A 16,139-nucleotide genomic window follows, 5' to 3' on the forward strand; every position below is an offset into this window, starting at 1 on the left:
AAAAAAAAAAAAAAAAAAAAAAAAAAAAAAAAAAAAAAAAAAAAAAAAAAAAAAAAAAAAAAAAAAAAAAAAAAAAAACAGAGGTAAAATATATAATTAACAATAGAATTAAAATGGCAAAATAGAAAAACCTTAAAATATATAATTAACAACAGAGGTAAAATGGCTCTGACTAGAAAAACAATAAAATATATAATTAACAACTCAAGTAAAATGGCAGTAAAATTCCTTCCACTCTCCTCAATCCCATCCTTGCCAACTGCAAAAAAAAAAAAAAAAACATAAAAACAACACAAATAAACAACAGCAGAAAAACAGTCAAATATATAATTAACAACAGCAATAAAATGGCTTTGGCTTTGAATATAAACAAAAAGTAAAATGGTTTTGGCTTTGAATAAAAGCAAATATAGAAAAACGGTAAAATATATAATTAACAACAAAAGTAAAATGACTTTGGCTTTAAATATAAGAAGATAAAGAAAAACGGTAAAAATGACTTTGGCTTTGAATATAAACAGATTTAGAGATTGTCAATTGTTAAGGATATTTGACCGTTCATTATAAGGCAAATATCTAGATATTTGCCTTACATTACCGGTTACCATATTTTCCCTTTTACTAAATGCAAATATATTGTATTCATTTATTATTCTTTCCTTTTATCGCTATTTCCTTATTATTTGTAATTTACCTTATTTCTGTATTCTGTAAATGATTATAAATAAGAGAACTCTCACCACCATTTGGGTGTGGTGGATTAATCAAACATTCACATGGTATCAGAGCCCTTTCGGTTTAACAACCCTGATCCTTTTTTCTCTATGGCTTCCGAATCTTGTTATAATCTTCTTCCCTTCAATACTCTAATCCATATGATCACCATCAAACTTTCTTCCTCCAATTATCTTCTTTGGAAAAGCCAACTTCTCCCTCTTCTTGAGAGTCAAGACATGCTGGGCTATGTCGATGGAACTATGGTTCCACCACCTCGCTTTGAACCAGAAACCTCCTCAACATTCAACCCCAAATATTTGGCATGGAGAGCAGCCGATCAACGACTTCTCTGTCTCCTGCTCTCCTCTCTCACTGAGGAAGTCATGGCTGTTGTCGTTGGTCTCTCTACTGCACGTGATGTTTGGCTTGCGTTGGAAACTACGTTCAGCCATCAGTCAAAAGCTCGTGAATTGAGACTCAAGGATGACTTGCAGTTGATGAAACGTGGCACAAAACCTGTTGCTGAGTATGCCCGTGCCTTCAAAAAAATTTGTGACCAACTTCATGCCATTGCCAGACCCGTCGAGGACATTGATAAAGTGCACTGGTTCCTTCGTGGACTCGGCACCGAATTTTCAGCTTTTTCTACTGCTCAGATGGCTCTCACCCCTATCCCCTGTTTTGCAGATCTAGTCTCTAAAACTGAAAGTTTTGAGTTGTTCCAGCGCTCCCTTGAGTCCTCTGACTACACTCCTACAGCATTCATAGCCACTAATCGTGGTCGCACCCATGAAAGTCACCCTGCTTCCTTTACCAACCAGCAAGGTCGTTCTTATTCTCACAAAAACAACTCTTCTAATCGAGGACGAACCCACTCAAGTCAGGGTCGTCGACCACCTCATTGCCAAATATGCCGCAAAGAGGGCCATTATGCTGACCGCTGCAACCAACGGTATGTTCGACCTGATTCTTCTCATGCTCACCTTGCTGAAGCCTTTAACACGTCATGTTCTATTGCTGGACCCGATGCTGCTGATTAGTTTTTGGACACTGGAGCTTCGGCCCATATGACTGCCGACCCATCAATTCTGGATCAGTCTAAAAATTACACGGGTAAGGACTCTGTGTTTGTAGGAAACGGTGCATCCCTACCCATTACCCACATCGGTACTCTTTCTCCTGTTCCAAATATTCACTTATTAGATGTCTTGGTTGTCCCTCACCTCACTAAAAATCTTCTTTCCATAAGTAAATTAACGTCTGATTTTCCTCTCTCCGTTACATTTACTAATAATCTTATTACTATCCAGAATCATCAAACAGGAAGGGTGGTGGCAACCGGTAAAAGAGATGGAGGGCTATATGTGCTGGAGCGCGGCAACTCTGCTTTTATTTCAGCCCTTAAAAACAAATCTTTACGTGCTTCATATGATTTATGGCATGCTCGTCTGGGTCATGTGAATCATTCTGTTATTTCTTTTTTAAATAAAAAAGGTCATCTTTCTCTTACGTCTTTATTGCCTTCTCCATCATTATGTAATACTTGTCAGCTTGCGAAAAGCCATCGATTGCCTTATTCCCGCAATGAACGTAGGTCGTCTCATGTGTTAGATCTTATTCATTGTGATCTTTGGGGTCCTTCTCCCGTCAAATCAAATTCGGGTTTTCTTTATTATGCTATTTTTATTGATGATTATTCTCGATTCACTTGGTTTTACCCTTTAAAATTTAAATCTGATTTTTTTGATATTTTTCTTCAATTTCAAAAATTTGTGGAAAATCAATATTCTTCTCGTATCAAGGTATTTCAAAGCGATGGTGGTACCGAATTTACTAGTACTTGTTTCAAAACTCATTTACGTAATTCTGGCATCCACCATCAACTCTCTTGTCCATATACACCTGCTCAAAATGGTCGTGTTGAGAGAAAACATCGTCATGTGACTGAGACTGGCTTGGCCCTTCTCTTTCACTCTCATCTTTCTCCTCGTTTTTGGGTTGACGCCTTCAGCACTGCAGCTTATATTATCAACCGGTTGCCTACTCCACTTCTTGGAGGTAAGTCACCCTTTGAACTCCTTTATGGCTACACTCCACATTATGACAATTTTCATCCCTTTGGTTGTCGTGTTTATCCTTATTTGCGTGATTATATGCCTCACAAGCTTTCTCCCCGCAGCATTCCTTGTATTTTTTTGGGTTATAGTCCTGTTCATAAAGGGTTCCGCTGTCTTGATCCCGCCACCACTAAGCTATATATCACCTGCCATGCTCAATTTGATGAAACTCACTTTCCTGCTATCCCTAGCTCCCAAGCCCAACCTCTTTCCACTATTCCTATTTCAAATTTCTTGGAACCACATCTTCATCATATTGATTCATCCCCCCCTACCACTTCATCACCGCACATTCCTCAATCCAGTTCATCCCCGTGTGATATTTGTTCTGACCTTGTAGATGAGTCTGTGCAGGTTGATACTTCTCTTGCAGGTTCCACTTTGCCACCCTCGACTTCTAATTCAACCTCTATTGAACCTCCTGTTGATTTCTCTTCTTTGGGCACTCATCCTATGATCACACGCGCCAAAGCTGGTATATTCAAGACTCGTCATCCAGCAAATCTTGGTATGTTGGGCTCATCTGGACTTCTCTCTGCTCTTCTTGCATCCACTGAGCCAAAAGGATTCAAATCTGCGGCTAAGAATCCTGCTTGGGTGGCTGCCATGGATGAAGAAATTCGAGCGTTACAACAAAATGATACTTGGACTTTGGTTCCTCGCCCTGCCAACACCAACATCGTGGGCTCTAAATGGGTGTTTCGTATTAAATATTTGCCCGATGGATCCGTCGAGCGTTTCAAGGCTCGTCTCGTTGCCAAAGGTTATACTCAGGTTCCTGGTCTTGACTACACTGACACTTTCAGTCCGGTTGTCAAAGCTACCACTGTCCGTGTTGTGCTTTCTATTGCAGTCACAAATAAATGGCCTCTTCGACAACTTGATGTCAAGAATGCTTTTCTCAATGGAACGCTTATTGAACGTGTTCATATGGAACAACCTCCTGGGTATGTTGATCCTCGATTTCCTATGCATGTTTGTCTATTAAAGAAAGCTCTCTATGGCTTAAAGCAAGCTCCTCGTGCTTGGTTTCAGCGTTTTGGCTCATTTCTTCTCACACTTGGGTTTTCTTGCAGTCGCGCTGACACGTCCCTTTTTGTCTTTCATCAGCAATCTAACCTTATCTATTTGCTTCTTTATGTTGATGACATTATTGTTACCGGCAACAACTCATCTCTTATTAACAGCTTTACTCGCAAGCTTCATTCTGAGTTTGCTACCAAAGATTTGGGTTCTCTCAATTACTTTCTTGGTCTTGAAGCTTCACTCACTTCTGATGGTCTCTTTATCAGTCAGTTAAAATATGCTCGAGATATTCTTACTCGTGCTCAGTTGCTCGATAGCAAACCAGTTCACACTCCCATGGTTGTTTCTCAACACCTGACTGCTGATGGTTCTCCTTTCTCTGATCCTACTCTCTACAGATCTCTTGTTGGCGCCCTTCAGTACTTGACTATCACGCGTCCAGATATTGCCTATGCTGTCAATTCTGTCAGTCAATTCTTGCATGCCCCTACTGCAGATCACTTTCTTGCTGTCAAACGTATTCTTCGCTATGTTAAAGGAACACTCCACTTTGGTCTTATCTTCCGTCCATCCACTGTTCCTAGTACGCTAGTCGCTTATTCGGATGCTGACTGGGCTGGTTGTCCCGATACTCGTCGTTCTACATCCGGCTATTCTATTTATCTTGGTAACAATCTCATTTCTTGGAGTGCCAAAAAGCAACCTACTGTATCACGCTCCAGCTGTGAATCTGAGTATCGTGCTCTTGCCACAACTGCTGCTGAACTTCTTTGGGTTACGCATCTTTTGCATGACCTCAAGGTCCCTATTTCACAGCAGCCCTTACTCTTATGTGACAACAAAAGTGCTATTTTTTTGAGCTCTAATCCTGTTTCTCACAAGCGGGCCAAGCATGTTGAACTAGATTATCATTTCCTTCGAGAACTAGTTATCGCTGGCAAACTTCGTACACAATATGTACCCTCTCATCTCCAAGTTGCTGACATCTTCACAAAGAGTATTTCTCGACCTCTCTTTGAATTTTTCAGATCCAAGCTTCATGTTCGTTCAAATCCGACGCTCAGCTTGCGGGGGGGTGTTAAGGATATTTGACCGTTCATTATAAGGCAAATATCTAGATATTTGCCTTACATTACCGGTTACCATATTTTCCCTTTTACTAAATGCAAATATATTGTATTCATTTATTATTCTTTCCTTTTATCGCTATTTCCTTATTATTTGTAATTTACCTTATTTCTGTATTCTGTAAATGATTATAAATAAGAGAACTCTCACCACCATTTGGGTGTGGTGGATTAATCAAACATTCACATCAATTATTACGATAAAATATATAATTAACAACAGAAGTAAAGTAAAATGGGGCTTTGAATATAAGCAGATTTAGAGATTTTTGTCCGTTATTACCGTAAAATATATAATAATATATAATAATATATAATTAACAACAGAAGTAAAATGGTTTTGGCCAAATGAAGTAAAATGGCTTTAGTTTGAATATAAGTAGATTTAGAAATTTTTGTCGGTTATTACCGTAAAATATATAATTAACAACCGAAGTAAAATGACTTTGGCTTTGAATATAAGTAGATTTAGAGATTTTTGTCAATTATTACGGTACAATATATAATTTTTATCCGTTATTACGGTAAAATATATAATCAGATTGCAGATTTAGAGATTTTTGTCTGTTAAGGCTTTGGCTTATTACTGCAAAATATATAATCTGGAGCTTTATTTGTCAGTTATTACGGTAAAATATATAAGCATATTGCAGATTTAGAGATTTTTGTGGAGATACATATATAAGCAGATTACAATGAGGTTTTTGTCAGTTAAGTCTTTGGCTTTGACTTTAAATATAAGCTGATTGCAGATATAGAGATTTTTGTTAGTTATTAGTAAAATATAAAAGCAGATGGCAGATTTAGAAATTTTTTTCAGTTAAGGCTTTGGCTTTAAATATAAGCAGATGGCAGATTTAGAGATTTTTGTCAGTTAAGATTTTGTCTTTGAATATAAGCAGAGGGCAGATTTAGAGATTTTTGTCAGTTATTACATATAATTCTATCTCTAATTTTCTTTTCTTTTATAGTAATTGTTATAAAAAATTAATTTAGGATCAAATCTCCTTTCATATGTTAACATGTCTGTAATAATGATAAGAAATTAATTTAGGATCAAATCTCCTTTCATATCTTTAACATGTCTGTATTAATCAGCTCTCATATACAATTGATTAGATTTTTGTTAGCATTGTCAGTTATTCTAGTAAAATTTTATCTCAGATTTCCTTTTCCTTTATAGTTATGGTTATAAAAAATTAATTTATGATCAAATCTTCTTTCATATCTTAACATGTCTGTAATAATCAGATCCCAGTTATGGTTATAAGAAATTAATTTATGATCAAATCTCCTTTCATATCTTAACATGTCTGTACTAATCAAATCACATATACAATTGATTAGATTTTTGTTAGCATTGTCAGTTATTACGTTAAAATTCTATCTCAAATTTCCTTTTCCTTTATAGTTATGGTTATAAGAAATTAATTTATAATCAAATCTCCTTTCATATCTTAACATGTCTGTAATAATCAGATCTCATATACAATTGATTAGATTTTTGTTAGCATTTTAAGTTATACGAAGGTTATAAGGTTAGATTCAATAAAATTTTAGTTGGCAAATCTATAAATTATAAGATCGTAGCCAAACAATGGACTTAAAATTGGGTAGTAATATCTGTTTACACAATTGAAAACCCTGGAAAGATCGATTGAACCGGATTTAACAATAAAACATAAATATTATTAGAGGGCAGTGAGCTCCTTTAAATTTTGTCTAATAGAAAATATCAAAATTTTATGATGGCCAATGTAAATTAGAGAAATAATTTTATAGGGTTCAAACTTAAACTGATGTCATGAGCTCATATAGGTTGACTCGAATTTCAAATGATGAAATCGAACTTTCATTAAAGATATATTTGTGACAACGACTTAAGCGAGCCAGGTAAGTGACCTTACTATCGGCATGGTTATATTTGATGTTGACACGTGTCATGTGGTTCTGCACGTGTCATATATATTAATATGTGTGAATTGTCTATGGATCGATATGCTTCCTATATGTTATGTTATGTTATAATATGTGGATTGTATGATAATAATTATGGTACGATGTGCTCAAGGATATGTTTGAGATAGGATATGAGAAGGATGCACAAAACGAAATGTAATGATAGGAGTAAGATAAGTTCATGAAACGTTAAGGTTAGGTTACATACCGGAGTGCTATGGATAGGAGAGATTGATGAAAGAATACAGTTAGGTTATGGGTAGAAAGGGATACGTTTGTGATAGATTGATAGAACGGTAGCGTTAAGATACGTTCTTGTGATGATATGACTAAGGTACGTTACGTAATAATATGTCTATGATAGGTATAAGAACGTTAAGACTATGGTAAGTTAGAGAACGATATGACTATGAAGTGTTTACGTTATGACTTGTTTATGATATGATACGTTGTATGCTAGATTATTGTGCTTAAGTACGTAGTCATATGAACGTGAATGTATGCTATGTATGGTGTTTAGTCTGATATGATGTGTAATGCATGTAACAATATGCTGTTCTTGAATGGTTATGGCATGATTGTATGGAATGTTTGAATGTAAACAGCATGAATTGTATGGCATGAAATACGGTAAACTGTCTGGAATCATCATAACCCCGATAGGAATATGTATGAAATGTAAATTGAAAATGAGAAGGACATGAAGCATGGAACGTGATAGGGGGTTATGTTCATTAATGATAAATGTAGAAGTAGTGGGGATCTCATGCATTATGTGTGTTCATGCATCTGGGAGATACCCCTATCCCATCACGAGGGTATGGACGCGTACATCCAATGGCAGGACAACGATCGTTATGCGTTGCATAGCGCTGCTGTGACGGTTACTAGTTTTAACGGGTCCCGACATAAGGGACTCCCAGAGTATGCCCACCGGATAAGGATAGTGGCCCAGCGGTGTGTGAACTAGCTGGTGAGCCCATATTCGCACGTATGGGTTGTGTGTAGATTATATGGAACACGTCCACGATTACCCGTTAGGACAGCATCGTAGGGAAAAAGAAACGAAATGAAAGATAGGTCTCATCATTTCATTGCATGTGATTGTTGCATTTAACCCCAATAGTGAGGTCACTTACTGAGTATTTCTTTAAATACTCAAGACTTGTGCTACTACATTTTTCAGGTTAAAGCAAGGCATTCCTGTACGGCTAACGACGGCATCGCAACTCGAGATTATGGCACATGCATAGGATAGTGGTATTTATTTTCTTAGACTTAGGCTAGAATAGGATGTTTTAAACTTAAATGCTTATTTATTTTATTTTTGGTCTTTTGTTGTGTCGTTTTAAAGATGTTTTGGAAACACGTAAGTCCATGACTGTGTTATAAGTTAAAGGTTATGTTTTATGGAATTTAAATAAAGTCTTCCGCATTCAATGTTTATGGTACGTATACAGTAGTGACCTTAAATTAAGTAGAAAATTTCTGGTCGTTACAATTTATAAGGGTGTGTGGAAACCTTCCCCTAGCAGACGCGTCTTAAAGCCTTGAGGGGAAGCCCGAAAGGGAAAGCCCAAAGAGAACAATATCTGCTTGCGGTGGATCTGAGTTGTTACACTATAAAGGTCACGTGATTGATGCATGCATGAACCTGACATCCTACAAATCTTTGGGTACCCAATAACATAGTGTAGGCCATCTCATCTAGGTGAGAGAAACACGAGGCCAAATCATGACATCCTGCCAAGGAAACATGGTGCATGGTATCCCACCTAGAAGAGGAAACATGGTCTCTGAAATCACCGCGTGGTGGGAGGTCATGAGTCACAATTGGACATGTTTAGACTATTACCTAGAATTCTTGAGTTTTTTAGTATGAGGACCTTGGCGTTTAAGTTGAGGTGTTTCCTTTAGGCATTTAAGTTCTATCTTAGTTTATGTTCCAAACTTGGTCCAATCAACATGAAATCTTGAACTTAACCTCATGTCATTTAGAATAAGCCTTACAGAAAACTGTTAGTAATTTGGAGCATGTCTAGACCTTGAGGTAGGATATGCAAAAAAAGCTTTCGTTTTCCGGAACTAAACCTTAGAGGTTTTCATTGTAGAGCTTGTATGATATTATTCTTGGTTCTCAATCTTGTAAGTTTTTAAGGTTCGTAATTCCTTGAGGCATAATTTGTAACATGCATTCGTAATCATATGAATCCATCATAATAACTAGCATGAGTTATTCTAGAAGGTTATAGATTCATAATGGATTCCTTAAAGGGTTCTAGAAGGGTCTTGAATCTTGAGGTGTTTCCTTTAGGCGTTTAAATTCTATCTTAGTTTATGTTTCAAACTTTCTCCATTCAACATGAAATCTTGAACTTATCCTCATGTCATTTAGAATAGGTCTTACAGAAAACCGTTAGTAATTTGGAACATGTCTAGACCTTGAGGTAGGATATGACTTCTTGTTTCGTTTTCAGGAACTAAACCTTAGAGGTTTTCATGTCATGCATCATATTTTAGCCCTAAAAACTCTTCCAAAGTAACCCTTAATTTTCTCCACATAAGTGCATAGATGGCGTCGTCATAATCGTGGCATCTTGTTGGTAAATCATGATGCAGGGTTTCTCATTTAGGTGAGGGAAATAATAAGTCCATCATGGCATCCGGCTCATGGTACATATTGGGCATCCCACCTAAAGAGGGATAGGGGCCTCGTGATAATTTTGTAAGGGGAGATAATGGTTACTTCGGGCATGGATCCTAGCAACTTGATAAGCATGATATTTGCATTAACCTAGGTGTTCTATTTGATTCTTGGTGATCCTAGAGTTTATGCATACTGTCTTGGGTTAAACTTGGAACTTTTAAGTTATTTTTAGGAATAGCCCAACATGATCTTGTGCGCATAGAATCTTATTAGCGACCAAGGGTATATGTGGGGAATCTCTTACTTCATGGATACCTCGTTAGTCATCATAGAAGGTAAAGTCGTATGGATCGTGATGAATGTTTTACCCCATATCTTTGTTTCGCTACCTAACATTTTTCAATGACTCCAAAAATTCATTACGTTATACAACTTCCTGAGATAACGATTCATACAAGATTTCATAATATTTGGAGGTAATTTAGGGCTTAGCCTGCATGTAGTTTTTTGTAGGGGCATTATGGTCATTTTTTACTATTGCTTGGTTTTCCTACTCAACCTTATCCAATGACCACAAAATTTCATACAAAACCTCAACATGCTATAATATGCACATAATTAGAGTTCATTTAATGAGTTATTTTAACGTTACCTAAATCCCAAGAAATTTGATTGGTTCGAGGTCTTAACTTATGGTTCTTTAGATTTTTCCTTCTTATAACCTTAATTCATACTTGGTTTAGGGTTTATATAAAAATACAAGTTATTCCTACAAGTATTTCTTAAGAAAAAATTGGTCTTATCTCATCGTCGACGTTCGGGACTTCCGTTCTTGAACTTGCGATATCTAAATGTAATACCTAGCCGTCCAAAGGAGGTATAACTAAATAAATAAATAAATAAAATAAATAAAAGAAGAGAAAAAGAAAAAAGAAGGAAATGACAGGCGCAGCAAGTCACTCCCAACATCCCATCCCTCATCTGAGCCCGCGGGAATAGAAGGGGTGAGAGTGGGCTTAAGGTGTGGCCGGCCGTTCGAGGAAGGTAGGACTACAACTTGTCGAAGGGAGAAGGCACCGGAGGTAGGAGACTGAAACCCACGCTCGCCGGAGAAACTTGAGCTCTAGATCCACGGGTGTTCGGCAGTCGACTTCGGATGGATACAAACTGAAGAGGAAAGTCGAACGAAGGGAGAACGCCAAGGTCCGTTCATGGGTTTTTGAGAGCTTCTACCGTTAGATTCATCCCCTAACCTTCATGGGATTGACCCGATTTCAGTTGCTATGCGTTTGCGGGCGGACGATCTACGAGATTTGAGGAGGATTGTGGGCGTCGGAAACGAATCAGAGGGCGAGCCGACGACGAGCATGTACAGGTGAGTGAAAGAAAAAGGAGGGGTCGGGGGAAAACAAGGGTTTCGCGTCTTGCGCTGGCCAGCGTGCGGCCAATGCAAGCGCGTGCGTCCCGCCTTGCCCACCATGGGCGTGCGAACCGGGGGCAGTCGGCCCGACCCAAGTAGAGGTCCAGTTGACCCGACCCGACTTAATTGGGTCGGTTTGACTCTTTCGATTTAATTCACCTGCTTTAACTCCAATCTTGTCACCATTTTCATGATATTCCTCATTTTGCACCGATGTAAGAATTATCCTAGGAGTTAGGCAAATTTTGGAACCCTCGGGAGATGCAAATCCGAACAAAAAGTGTCACACTTTTCAGGTAAGTGGCACCTCGAAACCTTGGATTTAACTATGCTCATAATATGCATGAAATTTTGATATAAGAATCTATGAGTTGAGATGACACATGATGAATGTGAGTATGTATGTTCGCTGAAACTTTTCTGAAACGCGTATGCAACCACCTTATGAGCTGAGATTCATGACTAGCTTTCCATTATTAGATCATTAAGTTATGCCTCCGTCACGCATGTTACAGTATTAGCGGTTATCCGGGGACGATTGGGGGTTCGCCAACTAACCCCAACCGTAAACCTAACTCGATTGTCAGGGGTCCGCGTAACCATAGAACTGGTCATTTTATTGTTGATGGTACCTTATGGGGACTTATAGGAAGTTTGCTAGTTAATTTTCTATTAGTGAACCTGTCACGAGTGACAGGGGTCCACGTTGGAACATTAGAGAGTTGGTCAAGAGATATTGCTCATGCCTATGAGTTAGCAGTTATCCGGGGATGATTAGGGGTTCGCCAACTAACCTCTAATCGTAAACCTGACTCGATTGTCAAGGGTCTGCGTAGCTATAGAACTGGCCATTTTATTCTTGAGGGTACCTTGTGGGGACTTGTGGGAAGTTTGCTAGTTAATTTCCTATTAGTGAACCTGTCACGAGTGACAGGAGTCCATAGTGGTACATTAGAGTTGGTCGAGGTGATATTGCTCATGCCTATGAGTTAGCGGTTATCCAGGGACATTTAGTGGTTTGCTAACTAACCTCTAATCGTAAACCTGACTCGATTGTGAGGGGCCCGCGTAACTATAGAATTGGCCATTTTATTCTTGAGGGTACCTTGTGGGGACTTGTGGAAAGTTTGCCAGTTAATTTTCTATTAGTGAACCTGTCACGAGTGACAGGGGTCCACATTGGTACATTAGAGTTGGTTGAGATTTATTGTTCATGCGTATGAGTTAGTGGCTATTCGGGGACGATTAGGGGTTCGCCAACTAACCTCTAATCGTAAACCTGACTCGATTGTGAGGGGTCCGCGTAACTATAGAATTGGCCATTTTATTCTTGAGGGTACCTTGTGGGGACTTGTGGGAAGTTTGCCAGTTAATTTCCTATTAGTGAACCTGTCACGAGTGACAGGAGTCCACATTGGTACATTAGAGTTGGTCGAGATTTATTGTTCATGCGTATGAGTTAGTGGTTATCCGAGGACGACTAGGGGTTTCGCTAACTAACCTCTAATCGTGAACTTGACTCGAATGTCAGGAGTCTGCGTAACTATAGAACTGGTCATTTTATTGTTAATGGTACTTTGTAGGGACTGATAGGAAGCTTGCCAGTTAGTTTCTTTTAAGTGAACTTGTCACGAGTGACAGGGGTCTACAGTAGTACACTTGAGAGTTGGTCGATTCCTAAAATGCATGAACCTTGAGTATCGAGTTTGCGCCTCGAGGTCCTTGAGATTTGATGATGAAGAAAAGAGACTAGTAGAGACAATTAGCCTGGTGACCGAGAGAACTTAAGAGTATTCCGAGGGCTGGAGGTCTAGATAGGACCATGAACCAGGAGAAACTAGAATGAGAAAATTTAGGGTGTGGCCTAGGAAGAGCCTATACGAGGGGGACAAATCCCCAAAAGATAATAAGATACCAAACGATGAATAAGATCAATAAGACATAGCTAAGAAATACGAACTACCAGTAAGCTGCTTACTGAGTATATTTTATATACTCATTCCTGCTCCTTCAACTTTCTTTTCAGGTGGAGTTTGATGTAGCAGTCGAGCGGGGCACACTTGGGCTATTAGCTATAGAGAATCCCATCACATTTGAGTCGGTAGTCTTCTTTGTGCTTTGCCTTTAAATCCTGCATTCCATGTATTTTAAATCGTTTGATATCATACTCATGTATTTTAGTGATATCTTTCTCGTCTCTATAAAAGAAGAACTTTCATTACTATATTTTAATTAAATTTCAAATTGCATGTTTGTGTTTAAATGTTTTAAATTTTAAGCATTTTTATTACACTTATTCACGTCATTGAGTAACAGTCCGACGCTCGAGTCCCTCGAAAATCGGGTCGTTACACTAAATTACTTCAAATTTTCCTCCACAGGCTCCTTATTGTATCTAGTTTATGGAACCATAAACATTTTCATGAGAACTAGTCTGAGAAAGGAGTAAAATTGAGAAAAACCAAGGAAAGATCGGATTTTGAGTTGACTTGGCCAATTTAGTTGAACTGGCCACGTCATCGTCTTCTTCCTCTGGAAAGGAAGAAGAGAGGAAGAAGACACGCGTTTTCATCATGCCGATGTTTGAAACTTGAGCTCCTCTGATCACTTCATTTCTCCCATCTATTTCTTCGTGAAACTTAAAGATGATGTTACAGGGAAGATCTAGGGATCGATTTCAAAGTTTGTTCAAAATTAATTTTCTCGTCAGTGCTAAAAACGAGGATTTCTTATTGGGTAGCCGATTCTAGGGGTTTTCAAGGTCCGATTTCTTCATGGAACCTCTTCCATATCCTTTTCTCAAGCTAAAAGAATTGGTTTGGAGGAACGCCCTTGAGTGTGTGTCCCCATATAACGACCCAAAATTTTCTTGGAGGAACGCCCTTAAGTGTATGTTTCCATGTAACGACCCAAAATTTTCTACTTAATTTAAGGTCGCTACTGTATACGTACCATAAACATTGAATGCAGAAGACTTCATTTAAATTCCATAATACATAACCTTTATCTTAAAACACAGGCATGGACTTGCGTGTTTCGAAAACATCTTTAAAACGACACAACAAAAGACTAAATAAAATAAATAAGCGTTTAAGTTAAAAACATCCTATTCTAGCCTAAGTCTAAGAAAATAAATATCACTATCTTATGCATGTGCTATGGTCTCGAGTTGCGGTGCTGTCGTCAACCATACATGAATGTCTTGCCTTAACCTGAAAAATGTAGTAGCACATGGCTTGAGTATTGAAAGAAATAATTAGTAAGTGACCCCACTATTGGGGTTAAATGCAAGAACATGCGAATGCAATGACGGGACCTATCCTTTCAATCTATTTTCCTACGGTACTGTCGGGTAATTTGAACGTGTACCATATACTCTACACACAACCCATACGTGCGGGTATGGGCTCACCAGTCAATTCGCACATCGCTGGGCCACCTTACTTGTCGGGCGAGCATACACTGGGACGCTCCCTAGGTCGGACACCCATTAGAACTAGTAATCGTCACGACAGCGCTATGCAAAACATAACGATCGTTGTCCTGTCATTTGATGTACACGTTCGTATCCTCGTGATATAATAGGGAAATCCCCCTAAATGCATGAGCACATATAATGTGAGATCCCCAACATTTCTACTTTTATCATTAATGAAGATAACCCCGCTATCATCTTTCATACTTAACATGTCATTTCTCATTTTTTAGTCTACGTATCATACATAATCCTAACAGGGATACATTTCATTTCATTTATCGTGATATCATGTCATTCATAACATGTTGTATACATACAATTTAGAAAACATAACATAACGCTTCATGCTTTTAACATGTCATTTCATAACGTGCAATTCATACAACAATTACCTCAATGATCACACAAAGCAATCTAAAAATAACATATCACATCACAATATATCGTATCATAAACATGTCATATCATTCCCTAACTTATCATAGCCTTAACGTTCTTATACCTATCACAGTCATATCGTTACGTGAACGTACCTTAGTCATATCATCACAGGAACGTATCCTAACACAATCGTTCTATCCATCTATCACAAACCTATCCCTTTCTACCCATATTCTAACCATATTCTTTCATCAATCTCCCATATCCATAACACTCCAGTATGTAACCTAACCCTAACGTTTCATGAACGTATCTTACTCCTATCGTTAGATTTCGTTTTGTGCATCATTCTCGTATCCTATCTCAAACATATCCTTGAACACATCATACCATAATTATTATCATACAATCCACATATTATAACATAACATAAATATAATATAAGCATACCGATTCACAGATAATTCACACATATCAGTATATATGACACGTGCAGAACCACAAGCACGTGTCAACATCAAATATAATCATGCCGATAGTAAGACCACCTACCTAGCTAGCTTAAGTCGTTGTCACGAATATATCTTTAATGAAAGTTTGATTCCGTCCTTTGAAATCCGAGTCAACCTATGTGATCCCATGACATCAGTTTCAAGTTTGAACTCTACAACATTATCTCTAATCTACATTGGTCCATTGTTAAAAAGTCTTGAAATATATATAATGCTATTTTCACTAAATAAAAATATATATAATGCTATTTTCACTAAATATCTTATTTTCTATTATTACGGTAGGGAATATATATAATGCTATTTTCACTAAATAAAAATATATATAATGCTATTTTCACTAAATATCTTATTTTCTATTATTACGGTAGGGAATATATTGTTACTGCATAAAATTTAATGGAGTTTCTTCCCCTTTGATATTTCTGATTTTATTTTTAAATTATGTTCACCAAATCTTTCATCAATCTTCCCACTTCACTACTGATTGTATAAATAGATTTTCATTCTCTAAACAACATTCCTCCAGTTTATTTTTTAAATAGATATTATTGGCCAATTTTAATCGATTGTTTGCCTTAAAATCTAGTAAAATATTGGATAAAAGAGAGATGATAGGATCCTAAATTAATTTCTTATTACCATAGCTTATATGAAAAGGAAATCTGAGATATGATTTTACTGTAATAACATACCAAAATCTCTAAATCTGAGATCTGGCTGAAAGCCATTTTACTTTTTGCTCTGACATTTTC

General features: G+C 37.6%; 1 long non-coding RNA gene across 3 annotated transcripts; it reads left to right on the forward strand.

The window, feature by feature from the left end:
* The first annotated feature begins 10,526 nt into the window (after positions 1–10,526).
* LOC111485540 lies at positions 10,527–13,237 on the forward strand. Of its 3 annotated transcripts, none has more exons than XR_002718676.1 (4): positions 10,527–10,796; positions 10,872–10,962; positions 11,245–11,309; positions 12,655–13,000. It is a non-coding gene; the product is annotated as an uncharacterized LOC111485540 (long non-coding RNA). The 3 variants fall into 3 exon arrangements; XR_002718675.1 differs by lacking the exon at positions 12,655–13,000 and adding an exon at positions 13,040–13,237 and having other exon boundaries at positions 10,528–10,796; XR_002718674.1 differs by having other exon boundaries at positions 10,535–10,796; positions 11,245–12,691.
* The last annotated feature ends 2,902 nt before the right edge of the window (positions 13,238–16,139 follow it).

Source organism: Cucurbita maxima, unplaced genomic scaffold (genome assembly GCF_002738345.1).
Source record: "Cucurbita maxima cultivar Rimu unplaced genomic scaffold, Cmax_1.0 Cma_Scf00010, whole genome shotgun sequence".
NCBI lineage: Eukaryota > Viridiplantae > Streptophyta > Magnoliopsida > Cucurbitales > Cucurbitaceae > Cucurbita > Cucurbita maxima.